The sequence below is a fragment of the Bactrocera dorsalis genome, chromosome 4, assembly GCF_023373825.1.
Source record: "Bactrocera dorsalis isolate Fly_Bdor chromosome 4, ASM2337382v1, whole genome shotgun sequence".
Lineage (NCBI taxonomy): Eukaryota > Metazoa > Arthropoda > Insecta > Diptera > Tephritidae > Bactrocera > Bactrocera dorsalis.
The window spans coordinates 39,311,793-39,334,835 of NC_064306.1; the positions used below are offsets into that span (position 1 = coordinate 39,311,793).

General features: G+C 36.9%; 1 protein-coding gene across 3 annotated transcripts in view; it reads right to left on the reverse strand.

The window, feature by feature from the left end:
* LOC125778279 (uncharacterized) overlaps positions 1-8,650 on the reverse strand; it is a 47,009-nt gene extending 38,359 nt beyond the window's left edge. The window contains exon 1 of one of the 3 annotated variants that reach the window (XM_049455087.1): positions 8,190-8,582. The gene's annotated coding sequence lies outside the window, so the exon portion shown is untranslated. Of the gene's footprint in view, positions 1-8,189 lie in introns of all 3 variants that reach the window. The other 2 variants (XM_049455088.1, XM_049455089.1) reach the window with 2 other exon arrangements.
* Between the last annotated feature and the right edge of the window lie 14,393 nt (positions 8,651-23,043).

Sequence of the window (23,043 nt, forward strand, 5' to 3'; positions counted from 1 at the left end):
AGCAAGTCCAGCCTAAAGGAGGAGGAATTGAAACTGCTGGCTTGGGTCAGAGAGGAGGTGAAGAACGGCTGAGCACACTTCGCTACTCGTTACTGGTGCAATGCCTCGCATCCATCGTATACTCTCGCTGTGAGGAGCATCATATCGCTGGAAATGGGCAGAATTCGACGAAGTGTGAACCGTAGGTGCCTTTGAAAAAGAGGAAGTACAGGAACACGCTGACGAAAAACTAACAACGTCCAAGAATGCGGCGATTTGGACATGCCGACTAATGACTGGAGGGTGTTAAGCGTGGCGAAATCGGATGCCACCATCAAGGACGGATTGTAATTAGTTACTGCTACTAAGGAACTTAGACGGCAAAGCCCCTTAGGCATATGCGGATGACATTGCCATCTTAATAACGGGTAGGTACCTACAAACCATTAGCAGTATATTATGACCACCACTCACAATTCAGTCCAGAAATGGGCATTGCAAGTGGGTCTGTGGTTGAACCCGGTGAAGACAGATCTGCTTGTATTTATAAGAAAGCAAAAGTTTCTCAGTGGAGGTTCTCTTGTGTCCTACAACTCTGTCTCAAAGGTAACAACAACAGCAAACTGCTCTGGAAGTATAATGTACAAGAAAGAATGAGAAAGGCTGGCAATGTCTATATGCGTGGAGGCAGATGCTGAAACCTATAGATCTCTTCGCTGAAAACTGAGCAGAAAAATTAGCGGAACGGCAACTGGCCGCAGGAGAATTTATATGTAGAACCTTCGGGCAAAGCTCGGTAGGTAATGACAGTAGATCGAAAGTACGCAAAGTTCCTATTGGCATTCGATAGAAGAGACTGTAGGAACGTGATCAGAATTCTAACCCGCAGAATAGGGCTGACAAATCAAGAAGACTGCAGGAAATGTCTAGAGCAAGGCACCAGGAAAACAATAGAGTATCTTTTGAGCACCTATCCCGCAGTGACAAGACTAGGCTGTAAGCATCTGGGGTGCCACAGAGTCTGCTGAAATTCGCATCAAGCGCAAACATCCTAAAGGATGACTACTCCTCATGGATACAAACACCAGCTTCCGATCGTTCAGTTTCTATGACAGCTATGTGTTATAATGGTCCAATATCGGCGGGCCCGACAAATTACCAACTTCTTTGGGAATAAGAACGTGTGCAGAATACAAAAAATTTTTGTTCAAAGAGATTGCCTAAAAGCGGTAAACGGGTTACTAAAAGCTTGTTCGAAATTATTTTGTTTTTTAATATTATTTAAGATAAATTTGTTTCTTTTAAGCAAAAATTATTTAAATTTTTAGAAGAAATGTGCAATTTACTAATTTAAACTATTATTACAGCCACCACTCTCACTCATTTGACCACTGTGGTATTGGAAAAATATTTTAAGTAAATATTTCAAATATTTGCGAAAATGCACCTTGAAGCGAAAGTCGTCGTTAAACAACCTACACGAAAATACCACCACAAAAAATCGATGTGGGGTGAGTGTGCAATAAATTTGAAGACTATAAGTATACATGTGTATGTGTGTACTCGTATTACACAATCCCTATTTACAATTGTATGTTAATGGATTATGTGAAACATTTGATGACCTCCGTCGCATGCAGCGATCAATCAAGAAAATCAACAGACAAATAAAGAATGCAAAAAAAACACTATTAACCTTATTACTTAGCCATTATTGGCGGTGAATTGCTAATGACAGCAGAAATGAAGTAATCGAGCTTCGGAGAAAAAGCTGCCAGACACGGACATGAAAGTGAGCGTGAAAGAGCGCATGACTTTCGCAGAAATGGAAAAAGACAAGAAAGTAGGTGGGCAAACGGAATTGAAAAGCAAAACAAAAAACGAAAATGAAAATAAAAAGGAAATTGTTTACGGCGCGCGTTCATAGACTCCAGCGGCTGTTTTTGTTGCGCATGCGCGCTGCCATGGCTGGCAGTCGAGAGCGGATGGATGGTTGGCTGGCTGGCTGCCTGGGTGAATGGCTGAGCTGTTGGCTGTGCTCAAAACCGCTTTTTAGCTGTTATGTCATAGCTAAATGGTTGCGCACGCTAATGTTTTATTTATTTGTTGTTTTATTTTTTACGATTTGTTTTTGCATTTCGATATGGCTCAGCGTTGTTATTATGGCCTCTTTCATACAAATATTTACACTTTCATACACTTATATTTATGCGCGCTGATATTTTGTTTTATTGCATTTTTAGCAGCAGTTTTATCTTCAGCCACGATCCGTTCACGCTGCTGCTGTTCACTCTGGGCTGTTGTAAATGACACAATAACAACAAAAACCACAGCGCATAGTTTGAATGGTGTTTTCCAAGCAGCAATAATGACTTGGCAACTGTTGCGGCAAAGTGCCCGCTGGCTTGGCAGCTTCTTCAGGGCGGGCAGAGAAGGGTATACGAATGCCATACAACTTTTGAAATTCATTTCCATGATGCTGGCAAATTTACTCTGACACCAATATGCCAATATTCGCGGCATTAAAGTGAGCTGAGCGCAACTAATGTGCGTTGCAACTCTTGCAAGACTCAAAATAAATTTACTCGCATAACTCTTGTGTCTGCTGTCTGCTAAAACTATGTGCAGTGAAGAGAGTAATGCTTGATTTATTATATTTCGTACATTTGCCAAATGTAGCTACGCCTGACGTACTTTTACTTTTAGCTCTTCTCAGTGAGCTGCAAGAGTCTATATCACTATTTTTGTTGTTTTTTTTTTTCAATTCTTAAGCGCAGGCTCTTGTTAACTTCGAAAATTGTGGATTATGACTTTTGTAGGCTAAAAAATTTTCTGACTTATAGTTTTTAAATCCATCTTTTGACTTCATAGTGCAGTATGCAAATGCCAGAAAGCCATTTTAGGTTAAAAAATATATTCAATTTTATTTTATATATTGTATTATAAAATATTTATTGAAGACGAACCATGAAAATAAAGCTACATTGACTACTATAAAAAAGTTTTTCACATTCATAGGCCTCTTAAGAAAAAATTTATCTGAAATCAATATTCAAATGAAAAGTAAGGAGAAAGGAGTTAATAAGCTGTGTGGTCTTCTAATAATTAAATGAATAAACAGCTCGAGTTATATAACAGCTTCTACTGTAGACACGTTTTCAGATGATATTCTAAACGTTTTTATGTTCGAATGATATGCCAAGGATCAATCTTGTTATCGAAGGATCCTGAGTTGGTGAGACTCACTTGGAAAGAAAAGTTTTGTGTGCCAAAATATGAGGAGATATAATCACCGCATACCAAACCAACAATAATATTTATAATATGCAAGTATCATAGGCTAACAAAGCCTGCAATTGGGAATATTCAGAAAACAAAGAAATCTTGACTTCGGTTGCACCAAAGCTATAATACCCGCGATTTCCATATCATTTTGATTAATCAGTTTGGCAGTTATATGCTATAATGACTCGATCTAAACAATTTTGTGAGAGCTTGCACCATTTCCATAGACAATGACAAATTTCTTGAAGATATCTCGTCAAATGAGAAAGATTTCCATACAAACATCTTACTCCGACCCTTTAGTTTGTATAGCAACTAAATGCTATTGTAAACGATTAGCCACCAAGATAGTGTGATATAACATCGTTAGTCTTTTTTTGGGGGGGATATGAAAAATCTAAAGTCTATGCGCACAGTCCTGTTTCGATTGCAGGTCGCGTGTCATTCGACAGTTATGTTCGAACGAATGATCGAAAATTGGACTCAACGGATGAACCATCTGAGACATAGCCGCGGCCAACATTAGAAAGGGATAAACTTCAAAAAATTTTAAGTTTCTGTGTTTTTTCTTTAAAAATGTAGGGAACTTTAAAATGGATCACTCTTTATAAAAATATTGATACATTAATACTAAAATTTAGGTTACTGTGGTTCACTTGCATGAAGAATGCTTACGAAAAGAAAGCTCGCATAGCTATACTAAACTAGAATGATGTCATTTATGGATATATGTATGAGTTAAATGTAGAAATACTAAGACCACTTTAGCTATTTTCTGACAAATTGCTCCAAAAACTAAGTCTTTTTATCAAACATTTTCAGTTCAGTTAATATATGTGCCAAATTGCGCTCGCTGTTTAGATATAATCATCACAGCCGTTGTCTGCATTCACAAACACCACGAGTTATGAAACAACTAAAATTACTTAACACTTTTATCCTCCTAAAGAAAATAAACATTTTGCCCGCCAATATAATATACAATACTACTTGCTAATTCAAATAAAATGCAAAGGAGGAAGATTAGTCAACCTCAAAAACACCAATTCTCTTACTGCATAATAATTCTTACTTCGCATAAAAATTAGTTTTATAAATAAATTATTTTTATATTGAAACTCTAAGAGAATTTTAAATTGCGTGTCTTTTTTAAACAAAAGAGAAGTATTTTATGGCTGTCAAAAGTCCGAAATTTCAGCAGCTATATATTTTTCTACGTGACCCATTCAAATACTTTTTGGCCGGGCATTTATCTTGCCTACAGCATGCGCACTTTGTACTTTGTAAATTTTTATTACTTTTAGAAATATAAGTTAACATTTTTTGTCTTCGTAAATTTTTTTAATTTGATAGAAATTAACATTTTTAGTCCGCATAATACTTATATTACCATATGGTTAGCGACTTTTGTCACATTCGTTGTTAATTATGTGTGAGATAGGCTTTATTTATGGAGAGATATTTTCGTTGCAAAAATTTTACTATTTTTGCTTGTGTTCAATAATTGAATACAGTGCTTAATTATTTATTATTTAATTATTAATATTATTTATTTATTAATTAATTATTATATATTTTTGTCTACGCAATGTCGAAAGGGCTTTTGAGTGTTTAGAAAAATGTAACATTTTCCTTTACTCTCAACATTCATATTCTGGGCATAAATTGTAATGATTCTCTAAATAATATCATATGCTCTCAGTTAAAATAATGATTAATCGAAGAAAAATCGTTATGCCTGCTTCTCAAAAGAGTTCTCCAATTATCTCAATTGCTTGTCATGCGTTTCAGATGAAAATTAAACAGATTTATTACATACGCGAAATTGAATGAAAACTTCTAAAGCTTGCAAATTACCCAGTAGCGAAATTAACTGGTTGTAAACTACCTAATAATTGGTTAGAGAATACTCGTTTTTTCGTACTAGCCATAACTTACATAGCGATTGTTTTCGATGTGTTAGTTAGCAGGTTTAAAACAAAAATATTTCCTCAAAGAAGTTCAAAGGTCAAAGAAAAAATTTCAATAAGAAAGTAAAGTAATTAAACGAAAGAGATATTGTTAAAAATACACAATAACATATAACCTTCTTACAATTAATCTGCTTAAGAATTGCTCCTTATTGTGTACACTCATTGAGTCCAAATTTAATAAATCGATTTACAATTCTACTAACGAACGAACTAACGATTACCCTCCTCCTTGTTTTTGAACTGTAACTTCTCCCTAGTTATCAGGGTTCCATACCACAGTAGCACACTCCAATATAGGTTTAACCAAAGATGTAAAAAGAATTTTCTCAATAAGCGGATTCTAAATTCTAAGAGCGCCTCTAGCTTTAAAAACTATGAATGATGCATGAAAATTCCAAGTTCTTTCGCATTTCGCCTAGTTGTAACTAGTAAGTAGTTGTAAACCAGTACTTTTCAGTCTAATTCCTTTAGAAATTTTTGTTTGTAACTCCATATTTTTTTGTAAGCAGTGTGATATTTCACTGAAGGGTCGCAAATAACAATTGCGTTGTTGTAGTTAAGTGCTAAAGCTAAGTGATTCGTTGGAACTTTCCCCCGGATGAAAAATAATTAGTCATTTGGTGTAGCGGTGAGCGGAGCAAAATCAAATAGTTAGTTTAGTATGCTAATCCAACTGACTAACAAATGATGCATTCGGTTATTTTGCGGTTAGTAAATGTTAACGCAATCATGAAGCTGCCTTAACAAATACTTTTTTGATTAAACATGACAAGTATTTAAAACAAACTATTATTAACTACTAATTAATCATTAATCATTAGTTATTCTATTACAGGTGCAATTGACAAATGAAGGCAAGCAAAATATCATCTTAATTAAATGATATTATTAATTTATTGCTTTGTATTAAATAATTTGAATTATGAAATTTTGGATTTAACCTAAAAAGTCACTTCATTTTCGGGTATGATTTGCAGACGTTAGACATACGCAATGTCCGTATCAGTGTTCATTCCCCGTGGATCACAATATGAGAACCTCGTGCGAATTGACATGTCGCAACCATGCCACTAGAACAACGCAGAACACTGAATTCTGGGTGGTATATAATCATTTGTTTGCCAGTTGTCTATCGAGGAATCAGATCACTCTTCACCGCGTTAATGCGAGCTCTTACACATGGACTGAAACAACTGCATTTTTCAGCACTCAAAACATCGATTTGATGAGTCATCCTCCTTATACCATAGTTCTGACTTGGCACCAAATGACTTCGTTTTATTCCCATATCTATGTACGTATATGTTTTTGGAGCGTAAGGTGTTTCATAAAACGAGGATCTATTTATTGAAATTTATGAAATCGTTACCAGCAGTTGAAGAAATTTTAGAGACAGTTTTTCTGGTCAGAAATGCATTCAGAGTCCGCTGACAGGCTCAACCAATTTTAGCAATTTAAGTGAAGTTACAATAAAAACGCCAAAGATAAGTACAACAAAATGAAGAATGTCGTCTCATAAGTTGCCATAGTTACTTTTTCGAGCATATTTTTAACTTTATCGGATTTCAAAAGTTGGGTTAGTTTCTGGGTAATGACGTTCATATTATGATAATAACTCTTAAGTAGGATTTAACAAAATCTTCTACACGTTGCGCTCCCGCAAACTTCCAAATTACAGTAACACACTTTGTTAAGTCCACAGCGGCCTTTCGGATTGTTTCGGATACGATTGGTTTAGGTTAGGAGTCTCTTTGTGATTATGAGACTAAGTCTTAAGCAGCTCTTAATACTAGTGTAGTAACTTGAGAGAAATCTATGAGTTATGTAGCGCTTATATGAAGATTCAAAAATAAGTAAGATATTTCGGTAAATATTTCTGCCATAAGGATGTATGACAAATATATTTAAATATTTGTTTGGATTTTTTATTGATAACAGCTAGAAAAGTAATAGAAGAGTCCATAATAAATATCATAATGTTGATATTAATAATGAAATATAATAAATAAGAAAGATGCAGAACGAAATTTTGGTGTCTAATGGAGATGTTGCATATCGTTGTCTAAAATGCAAAATAACGTATCATCAAAATAAGCAAAATTGGGTTTCTTATTGCTCACGATTCTCTGCGTCATATGTAAATTTATTTAGCATAAAAATTTCAGCTGTCGCTGTGAGATATAACCGATATATAACCAATATATATATAACCAATATATAACCAATATATAACCAATATATAACCAATATATAACCATTTGGTAACCAAAACTCAAATTTTTTTGCGATATGAGTGGTTTCTGTTATAAAATTTTTCTTCGCCTGTAAACTTATGAAAAGTGATGTTACGTTATTTTGCTTTATAATTGAAGATTTATTAAAAATTTAAGAAAAATTAAATTTAAATAAAAAATTTCGAAAAATTTCACAGATCACATGTAAAGATGTACATCAAGGTAAGAATCTAAAAGAGTAACTTTTTTTTTGAAAAAATGTGATTACGGATTTGATAACAGCACCTTTGTAATACATTGGGACAACATAAGGGCACTGTTCGTATATTATAATTTTAATTTTTTTTTTCAAAAATTTACTATTTTCTCGTCGCTTTTGCGAGGGCTATAATTTATGTTTTTTAATAACTTTTTTTTTAAATATTTTTCTTTGTAATCCTCATATTCACGCCGCAATATAACACACTGCAAGGCATATGGTATACATATGTATAACTTTAAGTACCAAATAGGAAGTGAAGGCAAGAGGAAAACGAAAAAAAAAATCTGATATACCACGATTAATGACTAGCATAAAGGTATGAGATGTTTCTAGCACGCACGAAATTAAAAAAAAAAATAAAATATTAAAATGCACATATATATGAATTAGTTGCTATGTAGTAATGAGTTTGCCATGAAATCGAATGTTAATAAATATGAAAATTCAAACACGTACAATTTTAGCGTTAAACGCTTTGGTGGTTTGTCGTTCTACGGCAAAATTTGGCAATGATTCCAAAAATTCGAAAATAACTGCAAATTATCCACTCAATAGCAGGTGTACGTGCTGCACGAAACGCTGTTACTGCAATTTATTGTTTATAATATTACAAAATCTTTAATTCAGCTTTAGTTCTAAGTTTGCAACACTTTTCAATAATTTTCAACAACACGCTCAATATTTTGCTTAATGCTGCTGTTGTATGCTGCTTACTAGTATGTAGATTTATTAAATGAAAACGACTAAATTAGCGATTGTTAAACCACGACGACAACGGCGAAGGCGCGTCTTAATTCCGTGTCTTGGCAGTTGGGCTTGCAATTGATTACTAACGTATTTTTATCACACGCCAACGGAATTAAGCTCAAAACCGACACACAGTTAAACAAGTCAACGAGTGGCGCCGCCACCACCACCACCGCCATCACCATCGCCATAGCCGTTGAGACAGTTCACGTAAAGGCGTTGAAGCTAGCGCCTGCAAGGTGGTCGGCTAGAGACCAACGTCAATCAAGACAAGTGCTTTGAGCCAACAGGAGAGGCAATAAGACAGCGTTACGCTCATGGCTTAAAAGTGCGCTCCTAAAGTGTTGCATATGAGCAAAAACGGAGTATGAGTTAAAGTGTAAGGGGCTATCATGTGAGGTGATAATGAGGGGTTTGAGTTTACCACCGTCACTGGCGCGCTTAATGTTTGAGTGACTGAGCAATTGAGCGCGATAATTACTGGTGTGCCAAAAAACCTAAACTGCTTGAAGTCTGATAGTAACGATAAGTATTATCTTAGTGTTGTGCCTGAAAACCGCAATACGCCAGCGCGACGGCCAAAAGAGTGGAAGAGTATTGCAAAGAGTAGTTTACTGAAAACTCTGGCAAACTAAGAGATTTCGGCGCAAAATAAAAGCGCGTCATAAAATATTCACACACATTGCAGAGGTGTGCGTTAACGCACTAAATCCACAACGTTGCTGTAATGGTATTAATTATTACGATTTTTTTTCGTGCCCACATACACGCGCAACCTTCGCGCAAGTCACTCGTATCGAAAGCGAAAGTGAACTACGCTCAAATCCAGTTTTATCAGCTGCTGCTTTGGATTAGATGATTTTTTTTTTGTTGTTACTGTTGGTTACATTTAGTTTTGCTATGTTTGCTGCTGCCCTTTGTAGTACTCGTTACCAGAAAAATGAACACACACATACACTCGCATGCAAGAACACACAAACTCACAAGGCACATACACTCAAAGGTGTTCATACGCACAAAATAAAGTGGCGCAAAGTAAAAGGTTTACAAATCTTTTATTTTATCTTTCGTATTTTTGGAGGTTTAAGCATTCGCTCGCATTTAGTTTTATTAATATTGTTTTTATTGTTTTTCCTTTAACTATACTATGCCTTTTTATTACTATTTACTTATGTTGTTGATTTTTATTAGTACTTGTCGACAATGCTGACATGGTTTAGCTCAAAGGAAGCTGATAAACAAATAGAAAAACAAGCTCAATGCAAGAAGCTGATAGATAATGATCTAAAATAAAAAAATTAATGAGTATCATGTGCAAGGGCATATAATGCATATGCAGGCATACAAATATTTAGCTATCATCGGATTAATATTTGTTGACTAATTGTCTTGATGGATAATGAGTTTATATTTCTTTTCTGCAGCTCACTTTTTTTATTTAAAAACGAGAAGAAAAAAACGGTAATTTCGGCTGCACCGAAAACAGTAATACCCTTAATAGGTGTATTTCTTGGAGCATAAAAGGCAATAAAAATATTTCTATCTCGATTTTGATCGGTCGATATGGAAGTTTGATCTGAATAATATGTTCGGTGATTACAACACTGCGTTATATAATGATCAAGGCAAAATTTTGAAAAGATCTGATCAAATACAATATTTTGATCAATCACTTTGTTTGTATATTACAGTGATGTGATAACATCGGTTCTGAAAAACGAGCAGCTTCTTGAAGAGAAAAGAACGTGTGCAAAATTTCTGATTGAAATCTCAAAAACTTTGGCACTAGTTCGCGTTTATACAAACAAATGGACACGGCTAAATCGACTCAGTTCGCCACGCTGATTATTTATATATGTATTAAAGTTATCTCCAATCTGTGACGAGTTTTCCTTCATTAAACGCAAATCCGCTAGAGAAACATTCCGTGAGCTTAATGTTGTTGTGGCGGATGGTGTTCTATCACTTTGAACTGCGGACGGATGGTTTCGATGATTCAGAGCGGGTGAAAAGGACACGATGGATAAGCCGGCCGGCGGAAGACCTGTGACGACGAATACCGATCACATCTTGGAAAACATCGAGTTATACCGGCATGTGGAATCTCGTGACATCGTGGAAGTTAGTCACCAAACCATTTGAAACCATCTGCAGAAGGCTGGATACATAGCTTGATGTTTGGGTACCGCATGATTTGACGCAAAAAAAACTTCTGGACCAAATCAACGCCTGCGATATGCTTCTAAAACGGAATGAACTCGACTCATTTTTGAAGTTGATGCTGACTGGCGACGAAAAATGGATCACATGCGACAATATCAAGCGAAAACGGTCGTGGTCGAAAGCCGGTGAATCAGTGGCCAAGGCGAGATTGACGGCCAGGAAGGTTTTGCGTGTTTGGTGGGATTGGAAGAGAATAATCCACTATGAGCTGCTCCCATATGGCCAGACACTTAATTCTACCATCTACTGCGAACAACTGGATCGCTTGAAGCTGGCGATAGATCAGAAACATATTGGAAGGGCGTAGTGTTCCACCAAGACAGCGCCAGAACACACACTTCATTGATGACTCGTTAGAAACTACGGGAGCTAGGATGGGAGATTTATCGCATTCACCATATAGCCCGAACATAGCACCAAGTGATTACCGGCAGTTCCTGTCCATGGCGAACGCACTTGTTGGTGTAAAGTTGAACTCAAAAGAGGCTTGTGAAAAGTGGCTGTCCCAGTTCTTCGCAAATAAGGAGGGGGGCTTCTACGAGGGGGGTATTCTGAAGTTGCCGTCTAGATGGAAACAGATTAACGAACGAAACGGGGCATATTTTAACTAAATTCGATCACTGTAACTCTTTTTATAAAGCATTGAATAAAGAGCAAAAAGGCGGAAGGGAGATATTTGACAGCCTAATATGTGATTAGCAACATGTGTGGTGTCATGTTTAATATGTCACAGTCTTTTCTCGAAAAGTAGCAGATTGCCCTGCTCCAATACCCAGAACGAAGTTGGTTAAGGCTCACTCTGATTTTGCCCGATAACTCACGGTCTGCAATGGATAGAGTTTCGACTCTAAGGATGATTTCACGGCGAGGAGGTCAATAAAAATGTTATAAGCTCCACAGTGAATTGGGTACACATCTGATGTATGACGCGTCTGAAATTACGTCACTATATTATTGTAGTCCATTGAAGTATTATTGGAATGTTCTATTGATATTCCTTGTTACCTGTTTTGCTCGGTCTTGCAAAGATGACTACATGTTTGATTTCTGCTAAAACATTCCAACAAAAACTGATTGCAGAGAAGAGCATTATAATTCTAAAACCGAAGCATGTGATCTTCAGTGTGGAGGTGCTCGACGGGAACGTCAAAAGACAGACAATGTTGGTCCGGATTGCAAAGTATGGTCGCTTGGATGCAGGAGGACGCAGCTGAAGAAGATACAAACATGTCACTAGTTTGTATCTTTTTCAGCTGCGTCCTCCTGCATACAGGCGACCATACTGAGGTAGTATAGTTTATTGCAATTCCGTTAACAGCCGGTTCTGTATTATGACAATGGACAAGGGGTTTAACCGTTAAGGTTTTGTTATTTTGAGTATAAAATTCGGTTAGAATCCGTAAATAATAAATCTACATTATTATCACTCGAGCAACTCGTAACAGCCGGTCTATTCCTCAACCTCTTTATACATACGTGATGGCAATGTATCAAACTGATATATCTAAATTTCACCTCAGTTAGCAGTAACACATGCAACAAATGGGCGTCCAAGAAACTCATCAAGCAAGACTCTCAGTGTGATCAGTGTGAATCCTACCTTTCTCCCGCTCCAAACCTTCTGTAACTCTAAAAGTGCCGATGACATTAGAAATTTCTTCAATTGGGTGGAGTTGAGGCCCGAAATTAGTATACCAAAAAGTATTTCAGAAGTATTTTTAAATATTGCTTTAGTTTACATTTATCACCAGTTGCAATTTTAATGAAATGTAAAACCATCATTTATTACGTTTCAATAAAAAAAAATAGTATTTCCGAAGCAGGAAAATGAATTTTAATATGAAATTAATTATTATCAAAATTGCAAGTTTTATTTATACTGTAATAGACTACCAATGATACAAAAGAAATTAACGATTTGCCAGAAAACAAATCGCTAAAAATGATATCAAAAACAATTGTAAAAAAATCTTGGCGCAATAAACATCCTGACAAATATAATTGTGGCATCAAAGCGGCCGCAACCCAGTTAGCCGTGTCTGGTTCAATTTGATAGCCGAAAAGTTTCCGCATTTTTGAATTTCCTTATGAGTTGGCGCACTGGCACTAGCGTTAGCTGCCATTGTTACCTTCGCGCTTACATTGTATTTGGAAATTTATGTGCGCCAGTGTATTTTGTATTTTCTTTGGTGATTTTCTGCTGAATATTTTCGTAGTGAATTGGAGACACTTGATGTCAGCTCTTGTGTGCTCCTTCAGACGCCGTTGAAAATATTTATGTTTATGTGTAATTATGATTATCATGCTGTTACTGAACCAGCAACAAAACCGAGTTGAATTGAAGTTTGCCAAAGCAATTGCTCTGCAAGCCCTCTAATACTAGCCTACATTGCGGTTTCTTAATTTTACTCCCCTGTAAAATGAATTCACCGCGCACACATTTACAAATAAATGCGAATTTGTAATCACTTAAGAGTCTTTTAATCACTTTTAGACCTACGAACCACAAATTGCTGTGTGCAATATAAAAAACTGAAACACAATTGCTTTGTTGTGCCTCCTAAACTAACCATAAATCATTGAGCTTTAGTATAGCTCTTTCAGGCCGAATTTGAGTGTACGCTTTTGATGGGTTGCAACAAGTGGCTTGGGCGAGCGTTGGCGCATACTTGCGTAAAAATTTTATACAAAATTTATTACATGCAATTTTTTTTGTTTTTAAGCCCAGTCAGTACAAGTGTGCGTACTTCTCTACTAGCCTGTTAGTATGCAGCTAATAATAGATTAGTCTTGGCGCCGGAGGCGTGTTTATTCAATCTCTTTGGCTTACTTTGCGAATTATGACCCTTTCACAATCCTAGATGCGCTGTTAGATAATTGGCGTTTGGGCCAAAACATTTGTGAATAGTTTGTTAATATAGATTGCAGACTAAAAGTACGATCATATGTAAATCCTCTTGTTTATGTGGCCCTTTGTCAGAAAAAAAATTTCAAAAGTAATAACTTGGTAGGTGATTCTTTATTCATCCTCATTTTGAAGCTGAAACTGCCCGACTTGAACTCTTTAAGACAGTGTAGAAGCAGATTGATATTCGAGGTCATTAATAAGTCAAGTTCTGACTCAATAACATTTTTTTCTTTATTTTATATTTAAATTTACATAATATTTCTATCTTTCAATGTTACACTGGGAATTCCAAAGCATAATTTCCGTTTTTTTAATTAAAAATAATTTTTATTATATAATACTAGGCAACATATGTAGATGAGTAATTACTATATAGTCTCGCAATATGTTTCAACAGTATATATTAGTTTTGTTCGTCTGTCTGTCTGTCCGTGTAAACAACATTGAGATATAGTATTGAAATTCAAGGCAGTTATCAAGAAATTGAACTGTCTAAAAACTCAACTAGGAGGACTTTGAGAAAGGTTTTGGGCTTGTTTTAATTCAAGAACTGAAGCCTTTGGATCACCGTAACCGTCGTGAATTTGTTGGCTTTGCCTTGGAAGAACTTGAAAACGATAACTATTTTAGTGCGATAAGCGATTTTAGAGCGAAGAAAATTCAGATTTTATTCACGAACAACCATTAATTTCACCTAAATGGACAGATTGGTGTGGTATTTGGTCTTGATCTAACACGACGGGGTTACATGCCACAGATTCGATTACTTCAAGAGAGCACTGATAGAGAAGCACCTCTCTGAACCCTTCTATATTAGACGAGGTTTTAGGCATGAGATTACTTCTCGTGTGCCTTTTCCAATAAAATGATGGAAATAAGTAATGCGTGCCGCTAATCTGAACTGCTGAATGGCCTCCATAAGTGATTCATTTCCACTGCAAAGTGATTGACGTGCACCTTTCTATTCTAAAAGTACAATGTTACTGGCGTACGCAGATGATATTGATAACGTAAGTATTAACAATAGAGATGTCAGCGCAGCATTTATCCAGCTTAGAAAAATTAGCGAAAGAGCTTGGTCTTGTTGGGAACGAGGGCAAGACAAAGTGCCTGGGGGCCTGGTGCGACGCAGCAACATGGACGATGACGACCCGAGATGAGAAAGTGCTTGCAGCACTCGGGAGAACTGTTCCTTGCAAGCTCTTTGGAGCCGTGCGTGTGAGCGAAAAATATCGAAGAAGATGGAATCATGAACTGTATGAGTCATATGACGACAGAGAAGATGGTGCTCCAGCAAAATGCTTCTTCGACTCGAGACCCATGGGTAGACAACGGGAACATAGTGGCCACGCATGCACAGGAGTACCGAGTGCGGTTCGAGCTTTCTGCACTTGAGATGTACAATTGGCGTCACTCTGTAAAAGATAGAGGCAACTGGCAAAGTTGTGTGTTCTCGGGCCAAGCCGATTCACTGTTTTGGTGTCAAAGAAGCAAAAAAAAGATCGGTAGCTAACATCGTAAAATTTTTCTTCACCTTTCAACCTCACCATTTGCGAAGGTAAAAGAAGTTCGATTGCACGCCGAACTTAGTTCAAAGATCTCACGTGGACTACTATGTAAAGAAGATCTCCTGTGTTCGAATTTATAAATCAACAAAACCCTTTTGTAATAGCCAATACAAATTTGCACAGTTGTAGAATTTATATTCACACCAGCTTGGTGGAATGTCTGAATGTATGCGCTCCAAAGTGTTTAAGGCTTGACCTCCCGAACGCGGGACAATCAAGAAAGAAGTTGAGTTGTTTCCACATCATCTTCTCCCACACAGCTTCTGCAGACGGCGTCGGGTAGGATTCCCAGCCCTATTACGTGGAAGCCAATATGGCAATGGCGCGTTAAAAGCCAATAAAGTCAAAGACAATTAATTTTGATCTTTCACAATAAATTAAACTATGTTTGACAGCTGACCCAGTTAAGAAGTAGGGACAAATTATTTTGTTACTAGATATCTATAGGCGACAAAAACCAAATAGAAAATAAATACATTCAAAAAACGTGCAATATTTTAAAATCCGAAAAGAACTGGAATACTGATTGATATGTTAATTAAGTGCAATTGCAGCACATTAAGCTCAAACAAAGGAAAAACACCATAATTTGCTGTGATTGAATTTATTATTGATTTGACCGTTATTTTTTCTAATCATTAAAACAAACATCAACTCAATTATGAAGTTTTATGACCGACAATCAAATTTTGAAAACAACAATGTGTGTGTACAAGTGTAGCGAAAAGCCTTGCCGCAGGCAGCCGAACTTCCGATCGACCCCGCACGCATAATGGACGCGACAATTCGCTGACTACGAGTAATTGTTTTGACCTTTAGACGATTGTTCGAGACCGAATATCTCACACAATGGTTTCGTATTGGATGTTGAATATTAGCTGCTCATTGTTGAGCTGTCAAGTTGCTGAGTTATGTTGACGTTAAGAAGTTGACTACTTTTCGTTGCGCTACGCTTGGGTTCACTTTGTCTTCATACACTTTGTTCGACAACATTAATCTAATTAACAATGTTGTCAACAACATTAAGAGCATTAAGAATAAAAAATAAGAGTAATGTAGGTAAGTACTTTACCAAATCGAAGATTGTCTGTAATTATATTATAGCTCGTAACATTTTGTGCGTGATCGCTCTCGACGCACGTAGACGCTTGTTATGAAATATGTATATACAGTTCTGCACAAAATAATAGAAGTGCTAATATTAAAAATATATTTGGCGTTTAATTTCCACTCCCGCCAGTTCGGTGGGATGACTGAAGGTATGTGTACTCAAGTGTTCAAGTCTTGACCTTCCAAATGCGGGACAGTCGAAAAGGAAGTGATGAGTTGTTTTCACCTCATATTCTTCCATACAGCAGAAGGCTTTTGTGACAGCGCACAGTTCTAGAGCTCTCCACCACATAAAGACTCCATAGAACATAATGAGCTTGACTATAGTGTCATAGAGCCAGGGGGCCACTTTCGGTGAGAGGCCCTACCTTTTGCCAATGGCTCTTCCACAGCAGTATAAGGCAATCGATGCCTTTTTTTGTTCTCCCTTCGATATTCGGCTTCCATGAAAGCTTCCTATCCTGGATGAGCCCTAGATATTTCACGGCATCTGCCGGTTGCAGGCGGGTGTCTCCCATTTGCGGCAGTGGTGCCACGGGTATCTTATATCTTCCAGTAAATAAAACTATCTCGGTCTAACTTAGGATAATTACCAGCATCTTGCCGACCTCGAACGCGGTACTCAAAAACTTTCCTATGACCAGAAGTACTACATGTCTACATTGTCGATTACGCGGCAGCCATGATCATCAAGTTCTTTAAAAGTAGGTCATTAACGATCAGGATATATTGAAAAGGAGAGAGAACTCTACCTTTTAGGGTTCCCCTACTCACACTTCGTCGAACGCGTGCGTAGCCCTATCCCGTTTTAATCACTCTTGCGCACAGAAGACTGAGTATGAGGTGTTTGAGGTTTGATTCAACCCCAAGACAGTTCAGAGCAGTACGTCTGCTTCCGGCAGAATGTTATTTAAAGCTCCCTCAATATTAAGGAAGGCCTCAACAGTGAAATCCTTAACCCTAACAGCTTGCTCAAGCGATAATATGCAGGGCAGTATCCACTGACTTGCCTTTACAATAAGCATGTTGCGCTCCTGATTGATAGTCCCTCGAAATACGCCTCCTTATGTACCAGTTCATCAGTCTCTCAAGAGTTGTTAGTAAGGCGGAGGTGAGGCTAATGGGTTTAAAGTCCTTATAAGGAACCTTTTCATATATTTTAATTGATCAAATTCTCTTGATTGAAGGCGCTAAGGGTCAAGTGACATACCATCTTATGATGAGGTAATATGATGCTAAACACTCGAGGGTTTATGGAAACAAGATTATGCGCTGTCTGCAGACTTCTAACCTCAATCCATTAAACAAGTGAGGATAAATATCAAAAGTGTGTTTGGACGAAAACAAAGTAATTTCAAAGATTTGTGGAAGGTATGAAAGAGGTTTGGAAGGGATTACCAATTTAATATTGCAAGTTTTCATGGACTCGATTCCATGGTGCTGCTTCTTTTATTAATCTGTAGAGCTTCTAAAGAATTTTCCTTCCAAATTTGAAAACGATCTCGTTCTGCATAAAATAAATCTATGTTCAAGGGGGTTCCTTAGTGAATATAAAAAAAAAACGGGGAAAAACATTTTTGATATTTAAAAATGAAAGATTCGTTATGTTGAGCAGGTCACGTCTATTTTTTCGTGGCCAACTGTATGCACGAAAATAATAAAAAAGTAAGTAAGCATAGACTAATTTGTACATTTAGTTGACAATTAAAAATCCGACTTAAAGGTTATAGTAATGAAAAAAGTAATCATTAAATGCTTACAACCGGAAATGGTGAGAATTTATGATTCCTATACGAAAATTAAGTGTGCAAACCCATTTCAACTCCACTTTAATGCTCCACATTTACTATGTTTCGAATGAGTTACTACTGGAAAAAATGACTTCGTTGAAGTGTATATTGACCGGCGTAATAAAACAGATGCCGGCACATGCAAGTTGACGGCCGTTCAATGAAGCAGAATATGCTTGGTCCGGGGGTTCAAAGAACGATCTCACTTTTACGGCCAATGAGTTATGATTTGCCTGTAAAATTAACGAGTTCAACTAAAAGTACAAATAATAAATTAAACGAATGGGCTACACCCTGGGGTGCGCTGTGTTTGAGTTATGATTACAAGTAAGCGCTTCATTTGTCACGTGTGTACATGGTGGCTCATTAAAGAGCTAGTAATAAATTATTAAACTCAGGTAATAACAGGTGATCCAAGTTGAGGTAGTTTTTTCAATAGCTTATTTTGACAGATCACGGGTGAGTCGTGTCATGCTGTTATTTTATTTTTGGTCAGTATTGTTCGCTCAACTTACGGTTATCAGCCTACTGAGCATACTATTAGCAACACCATCACCTATCTAGAGACCCAGTGCATTCATTATTGACAGCTTCTTTTAAATGATTTATTATTTCTTAGTAAATATTTTTATTATATGATTATACAATAGTTGCTTATGCCGAAATACAGCAGAGAGAACAGCTATTAGATATATTGTCAGAAAATATACTAAAAGGTTGTCGGGTCAAAGAAGTAGATATTCAACGCAAATTCTAGGAAAAATTAAAAAGAGATTATGAATTTAGAGACCGAATAAATTATAGCTATAATTTTTTTAATGCGCTGGTTGGAAACAGTAAAGAAGCTCATACTCAATACTCGTCCGTGGGAATGTTAAGGGAGTATTCTAGTCTAGAAGCATGAATTTCAGGTAATTTTAGAGAAAAAAATTAAAAACTAAAAAAAGTAAAAAATTTCAAAAATTATGAGTTGCCGAAGTGGGGGTCTCTAAAAATTTCCACGTCTTTTCTTTCAAAACATTTTTTGTAGGAAATATGCTCCCGTCATATTAAATAGGACTTTTGAATAATGTATAAAAGCATATCTTAATTCTTACAATCAACGGTGGCACTAGAATTCAGCTTTTAATTGCTTTTTATACCCTGAACACTCAAAAGGAAATATACCAATCTGAAACTTGGAAACCTTCCTTTGTTCACCAAGAATATGCTCATTTGACTGAAAGGCCGACGTCGGACCACAGCCTTACAAACTGAACTATCGGAATCAAGTGCTTGTATGGAAAACTTTGCATTTGAGGATATGAATAAATTATTTACATTGAATTGCTTTAGCATATAGTTTGCATACAAACTAATGGAAACTTGATTATTTGACAAGATGTATTTACAAAATTTGTCCAAAGCAATGATCTAACCTACAAAAAAATTACTCAGTTGGAACTACTGTTGCATATGGCTGCCATATGAAAAGAAGCTGCCACTATGTGTGAATTTTTTATCTTCATAGAACTAATGCGGCTGTATTATCTGACGTTGAACAATACCAAAAGCTCGGTCAGGATCGGAAAGGACCTCTCAGCAAAGAAACATCTTCTGTCAACAAATGAACAGTCGCTCCCACGTCACAACGACAGTCTCGAAATTCAACGCAGAATAACTTTTGCCAACAGGTGCTACTTCGAACTAAGCAGGCAATTGAGAAATAAAGTCCTCTGTCGACGCACAAAGACCAAACTCTACAAGTCACTCATCAGCCCCTCCCTGATATATGGCGCTGAGGCCTGACGACATCTGATGAGTCGCCGTTATGAGTTTTCGAGAGTAAGATTCTGCGGAAGATTGATGTTTCTTTTCGCGTTGGCCATGGCGAATATCGAATTCGATGGAACGATGAGCTTTATGAGATATATGACGACATAGACATAGTTCAGCGAATTAAGCGACAGCGGCTACACTAGCTAAGTAATGTCGTCCGAATGGATGAAAACACTCCGGCTGTGAGAGAGTGTGAAATATAGCTACAATGCGCAGTTATTCAGCTCAGGTATGGAAATGTTAAAAATAAATTATTATACTTTGTATGTATGTATGAGTTTTATTAAACATAATACGGGGAAGATTTTATGCCCTAGTTTTATTAAAAAAACATAAATCTTTCGACCCCATAGAAGGATGATTCAACATAGTAATAAAGTACACGTTGGAAATCCTTATATGGCTTCGCTTTGTTTGCCAGAAACGCTACAGGTTTAAGCATTCAAGGGCGATAAAATGTCAATTATTTTATATAAGCTAATACGTGTTCTAGTTTAAGTATGCTTAAGTGACCAATAAAACTTTTATATGTTATGTTAAATGCTAGCATATGATTTATTGGCAACCTTCAAACTGATAAAAAACATTTGCTACTTTTTTCCAAAAAATCTACCGCATGCATTTGCATATGCAGACTTTCATTGTGTGCGCACGCCATAAATGCGAAGTTAAACACTTCCGATTCGATGTCTTTATTTTTATAGCAGAAAATGGTGTTGTAAAAAAAACAATGCAAGTCAACTTTTTGTGCGGCAGCAACAGTCACAACACTACTACCTTCATACCGACCATTGCTGATTAGTGAGTTCGCAAAACGACAGACAGTTAATTTTCAATTTTCAACTGAAAATAAACTCAACTAAACTTTAGGCTTGTCTGCAACCAGAAAAAAAAGCACACGTAACTAGTGGAAAAAATGAGAAAATCGCAAGCAAATGAGGCCTTATCAAAGTATAATTCTGCTGCATGTGTGTTAATCTGTGTTGTTAAGTATTAAAATGTGGCAATGTGTGCGCATGCGTCTAAACGCGGTGTCATATCGGCGCTGAAGGATAACCACTTTGAGATACATTCGCTTGCAGCAGCAACGCCATTGCGCGGTGGTCGATCATAGCAGAGCAGCGCCGAACGAACAAGTTTTTGTTGTTATTTATTTTTGTGTTGTATGTACGTTTCGTGCACTTGTTTGTGTGGTTGTCACTCACGTATTGTATGCATGCGTATGTGTGTGTGTGGACTATGAGCTTTACAGACCAATTGTTGTTCTATTTTTGCCGCCGATTTTTGATAGTTTGGCAATAAACCCAAATACATGGAAAATTAACAAATTACGTATACGCCACTCCGTGCGGCCTGCAGCGCGCTGATGTAGCGTTTGGCGTTGAGATTGGCTGTATGCCTGACTGCAGCGGCGTTGCGCAAATGTCTGCGAAACAGGCTTGAAATTGGCGGAGTTTGCAAAAAAAAAACTTAAAAAACAACTACAGCAACAACAACAACAATCATCTGTATACAGTGGCCGCCTGCATTAAACAAGTCGTAGTGGCAAAAATCAAACCCAAACCATTGCTTTTGCTTTTGCCATGTAGCTGCATGTTGTTGCAATTCAGATTAAGGTGAATTAGATTGTGACACCGCTACCGCTGGTCTACTGGTGTATGGCGCGACTAACACGCAAACGAACACACGCACTTTACTCATTCAAATGAGACGCATTTGTGCAAATTAAACCGTTTCGCCGCTTCGTTGTTGCCATGGCTCAATGTGCAAATTGTCGAAAAATAGTAGCAAAAACAATAAAAAAAGCACATAAATGCATTATCTCATCCATGGGTTTGAGATAGAAACCGCAGAGTTGTGGAATAACCTAACACAAACGAAGATTTAGCTTTTGAAAAGAAGTCACTCTCGATGCCTACATACATACATTGTACATACATGTATGGTGTTATTGATTTGGCTGTGTGACGCATTGGCTGACTGCGTTCATGTTGTTATTGTCGTTGTCTTTTCCTTTTTTATTCACGTCTTTTGGTGTACGTGGCGCCGGTGTAACCTTAACCTACGCGCCTGGTGTGGTAGTGTAGAGTGTTGCCGTACTGCACCTGCACCTGCATCCAGTCAAGTATAAAATAGAAATATAATAATATGTATATACAAGGCTGCCTTCACATTGCTTTAAATACAACACTGTTTTTAAATTTATGAATTGATATATTTCGATGCTCGAAACAATAGTATTTCTATTTTGGGCAACTTAATTTTTTGAACGGAGCTCTCTTTTTCAAAAATCGTACTCGTAAATAAATAAAATTCGAAGGTATAACAGCGCAACTACAAAAATACCGTAGTCTACCGTTTGTTCGATACATAATATACGTTTTTTTTTCTATGAAATACGCTTTTTGGAGATTCAGACAGGCCTTCATGACTGAGGAGGTTCCTTATTCGACTCAATTTTCCACATGGCGACTGACTTTTTCCAGCTTGGAAACATATAAAACAAGGGTAATGAGATTACGCTTAGGGAGCACACCTAGTTGTACAGATTAAAAAACGTCGATATTTGGAATTCAAAGAAAACAATTAAGGAAGGGCTAAGTTTGGATCTTACCGAATATTTTATACTATTGCAAGAACTCCACTCCGTTTTAAAGACCAGGAGGAGAAGGCCCTGTCTTCGCTAGGAATCTCCAATTGGCGCCACATTGCACAAAATATAAACGACTTGCCTGCTGTTGTTAACTCGGCTATAACCACGCTTCTACGCCAGTAAAGAAGAAAAAGAAGGAAAATATCAATCAGATAATCGAAGTATTTTATCTTAGCGATATGAGGTTTGGTCCTAGGTATAGACAAATTCTGCGGAAAACCACATCATTTTTAAGAAAACTTGTACATTTAAGTCATGTGTAAAGATACACTGTTATGAGTAAGACACGATCTCTCATTTTCATTGAGATAACTAACATTTTGGCCGATATATGCGGTATAAAGTCACCGGGAAGTTCGAAAACCTTTATATTAAGCCCTCGTACTAAGACAAGTATTAACTTGATTCAACCCATTTTTCACCCACAGACATACTGTCACCAGGAAATTATCCTACATTTTAAATATGTATCTCACACTCAATTATATCTTGG